This window comes from Grammomys surdaster, unplaced genomic scaffold (assembly GCF_004785775.1).
Source record: "Grammomys surdaster isolate TR1022 unplaced genomic scaffold, NIH_TR_1.0 65, whole genome shotgun sequence".
In the NCBI taxonomy this organism is placed as follows: Eukaryota; Metazoa; Chordata; class Mammalia; order Rodentia; family Muridae; genus Grammomys; species Grammomys surdaster.
This window is the reverse complement of record NW_021604567.1, coordinates 20,742,287-20,747,168: the sequence shown is the minus strand read 5'-3', so window position 1 is coordinate 20,747,168 and position 4,882 is coordinate 20,742,287.

Here is a 4,882-nt window from a genome sequence, read left to right as displayed (position 1 = left end):
CTCTGCTCTTAAAATGACAACCCTTTAATTGTTGTATGATACTGTACCTGCTTTATTACTGTTAGCTATGCTTCCATGAATCTTGAAGACTTGCCCCAGAGGGGGCTGATATCTGTGTAGCATTTCTCCAATTCCTTCAAACTCAGTTTCCCTTAGTGTAGATGTAGTAAAAAGGTCTTTGATGTACTTTTGAAACAGGTTCCTTCAAATCTCCAGATCATTGTCCTCAAACATGTGTGGATACGTTTGCACCCTGGATATTGTTTCTATTCTTATACCTTTACCTTCTATCCCCACTCACCCTCTTGATCGGCTAACCAATGGCAGTTTGATGAAACCCAGCAACTTGTCTGAGACTTACACATAAAGTAAATTATAATCTAAAGTTCCCCTACATGTTGTTTTAAATCTGCTCTCTTTTTTTGTGCCAACTGAAATTGCACAATTGCGTATCACCTTTGCCTGTCTATAATTCACCTGCTCCTTTCAATCATGGAAATATATATTTTATTATTCATTGCAAGAATGAACAGGAACATTTATCCTTGAGTATGATTTGGGGGATTATAAGCTATGAGAACATTTCTATTTATTTATTTATTTATTTATTTTTATTATTTATTTATTTTTTTATTATTTATTTATTTATTTATTTATTTATTTTGGTTTTTCGAGACAGGGTTTCTCTGTGTAGCTCTGGCTGTCCTGAAACTCACTCTGTAGATCAGGCTGGCCTCGAACTCAGAAATTCGCCTGCCTCTGCCTCCCAAGTGCTGGGATTAAAGGCATGTGCCACCACTTCCTGGCACTATGAGAGCATTTCTAGCAAGAAAACCATTGCTCATTTCCAAAAGTAATAAAGATTTTGCAGCATCATGTGCTTAATGTTATAAAACAAAAAAATCATGTATATATTTTTTTATTTTGTTATAGAGCATCATGAAAACTTATAGATGAAGAACCTTATAAAATTGCTTTCCACTGAAGATTTTTATTTAAGAAAGACAACAATATTTCTGGCTAATACAAGCTATTTCCTGGAAATCAGTCCAGTGTTCTAAGACTTTTGCCAACCTTTCAACGTGAGAATGTTTTGAAGACTAATGAGGACATTCTTATTCAACATCATCTTCCATTTCATTTTCACACTAAAATTGGAATTCTCAGTCTCCTGGTGGTTTAGTAATTAGACATTATCATGGCTGTGTTTTGAAACTGAGTTTTGGCCTGGAAAAGAAAAATTTTCAGTTCCCAATATAAAAATGCTTTTCTCACTTAAAAATGTCCATTGTCTTAAAAGAACATAATGCTCATATGAAGTGTTTCAATCTTAAGCCACTGAGGTTGTGAACTAGTTAATATTTACTTCCTTTATTATATAAACACTGAACAGCTCTTTAGATAAAGCATGAGATATAGCAATATGAATGTACATGATTATAAGATTAGGCTACTTCAAGGGATTAAGAAATCTAAATAAAATATGTATTTATAAAAAACTAAGAAACAGTACTGAATGACGATGTCAGATTTTCCCATATTAAAATGTTAATGTGAAATAATATCTGAGATGAATAGTTTTCATACCTTTGATAGTTCATGTTTCGTCTTAATTTTTGCTTGTTCATAACTATAAATTGACTGTGTATCACAAAATCAGTCATGAACATTACCATTCAAATTACTAGAGTTAAAGAACTGTATAAAATACACACACACACACAGACACACACACACACACACACACACCATATTTCTTTTTTGTTTTTTGGATATTTCATTTATTTACATTTCGGATGTTATCCCCTTTCCCAATTTCCCCTCCCCAGAAACCCCTTATCCTATTACCCCTCCTCCTGCTTGTATGAGGGTGTGGCCCCACCCATCCACCCACTCCTGCCTCCCTGCCCTCGAATTCCACCACATCGGGGAATCCAGCCTTTACAGGACCAAAAGCAATCCATAAAGAGACTGAACAGTCTTTCAAATACTCTTTTATGACACATTTCATCTCTACTCTTTTTCTGTTTCTCACAGACCACATCCTATCAATTGGCAAATTCTGCAAGACCCTTTAAGTAAAATTCAGAGTTCGATATATTTTGCCATTTTGATTGTTGTCACTCTGATCTGCATTGGTCATTTCGTGTGCCAGGAATGCAAAAGGCCAAAAGTCAGGCCTCCTTGGTTCTGCCCTCATTTTGCACCTTACCCAGCACCTTGGCCAGAGCAATCACTAAATCACAAGTGGGTTATTGCATTCCACTGCTGAAAAGCTTCTTATTTCAATAACCTACAGGCCCTCACATGATTTGCATGCACCTGCTTACCATCTCTTTCCCTTCTCTCATTTCCAGATACATCGAATTCTTCATTCTTCCTGAAGATTGCTATGAGTACTTCACTTCAATCCATGGGAAAGCTAGTATATTTCCCCACAATCCAGTATATTCTTCTGACATATGTTATTTTAAAAGGATATAAAGCATATGAAATTCTTCATATGGTACACCAGACTAGTTATGTTACCATGCACTTTTAAAACTCCTTTGCAGCAGTGGATTCGTAGCTTGCATCCCATGGTTAGTACTAGAAACCTAATAAGTCTTATAAATACTAGTATACAGCACACTAAGTCTCCAGGTTAGGAAATTCAAGGTTATTTTAGAAACTCACTAATGACATCTTAAAGCCACAGTCTTCCTTTGCTATTGCTCCACAATCCTCATGATGTTGGCTATAGACTTGTCTTAAGTACAAATTAAGACAATCTTATTTACAAGACTTGTTGGGCAAGAAGCATACATGTCCATGCTTTTCTATAGCCAACTACTAGACATAGTAATGGAGTGTGTGATTGTTCCTCATGTTGAGCATATGGCAAAGATGAGAGAAAACATACATGATGGAAGACTAGATATTACTGGCATTTGCTAATAGAGAAATTTGGATAAGGCTAGTTCTAAGGTCTACAGATTTGTTTACTTTGACATCACTTTTCTCTCACAGATAAATGTATTTCTACAATTTTGTTTTATGGAGCAGCAATCAAATATTCACTAGGTTCTATCATTTGCTAATCTTATTTTAGGTCCTGGGGATACAAAAATTGAACAAAATGGTTCTTAATAGCTGCCCTAAGAAACTAACATAAAATAAATCAAAAACTGTTTCATCCAAAGTTTAACTTATTTCTGATAACCTTTCTTGGTTAGAGAACTGAAACTTGTTTATTATTTATTTATTTATTTAAATTCCAAATGTTACTCCCTTCCCAGTCCCCCCCTCCCAGAGTTCTTCACCCAATCCTTCTCCCCTTCAGCTCTGGAAGGATTTTCCACATCCTCTTCCACTGAGGCCAGACAAGGCAGTCCTCTGATACATATGTGTTGGGGCCTTCGGGCCAGCCCATTTATGCACTTTGGTAGGTGGCTTAGTCTCTGGGAACTCCTAGGATTCCAGGTTAGTTAAGACTGTTGATCTTCCTATAGGGTTGCCATTCCCTTCAGCTCCTTCAAACCTTCCCTAACTCTTCCATAAGGGTCACAGACCTCAGTCTAATGGTAGACTGTAAGTATCTTCATTTGCTTAAGTCAGTTGCTGGTATAGGCTCTTTAGAGGACAGACATATGAGGCTCCTGTCTGCAAGCACAACATAGGATCAGTAATAGTATTAGAGTTTGGTGCATGCCAGAGGGGTGGATCCTATGTTGGTCTGGTCACTGATCTGTCATTCATTCCTTTAGTCTCTGCTCCATTTTTGTCCCTGTATTTCTTTTAGACAGGAACAATTCTGAGTCAAAAATTTTGAAGGTGGGATGGTATCCCCATCCCTCCACTGTGGGCCATGTTTCACTACTGGAGGAGGTCTCTTCAGGCTTCATCTCCCCACTGTTGGGCATTTTGGCTAAAGTCTGAGAGCCTTACAGAGGAATTTTTTCCTGTGGAAATAGTTCACTAAGCCTTTCTCTCTGGGTTTGAGTTCATTTATAACAGACAAGAAGATGGTAATATAGCTTCTGTCAATCATTCCACACCCCTGGGTTCACGGAAGTCTCTGGAAAATCTGACGTAGAAAACTTTTGTACCTGAATTATATCTAATTAGAACCACTCAAAATGAAGAAATAATTGTTCATGTGTGTGTGTGTGTGTATGCATCACATTAAGCTTGTCAAAATAATAACATATGTAAAGGTAGAAATAATTAAATATTAATAGAATCAATGAAATTTCAGAAATACAGCTACATATAAGATAACCTTTAAAAACCAGGTGATTTTTTCCCTATACATAGCAATAATGAACTTGGTCATAAATAATGGGAATACTTATAAAATGAATATTATCCAATACTTAAAATTCTTAAGAATGGCTTCTGCATGAAATATATGAAAGCTATTTCAGAGAAAATCCATAAATTTAGTACAAACCATCAAATTAGACATAAATGAAAAAGGCTGTGTCATACTTCAGGATAGATAGATGAAATATCACAAAGACGTCAACTGCTCACACAGTAACACCAGAGCTTAATGGAATGCCACTCAAAATCTTCATGTGCTACATTTTTGGACAACATAAAATGGTTCTAAAATTAATTTTCAAAAATAGAAAAGGAGTTTAATAATGGAAGTTGGCATATGGACTCTTCCCCCAAAACTATGTGGCATTTGTTATAAGAAAAATAGTCAGAAGTGATAGATCTTTTTTCCACGAGTAGACATTTATATCACACCAAATAAATGATAATCTCAGATCAGAACTTCCATTCAAATTTCAGTCATTCTAGTATAAAGCTGAGTATTTTGTCAATCACTTTTAAAAAAATAAGAGAAAAATGATTTTCATTCATTTCAACAAAACTAAAATCAAGTCAGTAA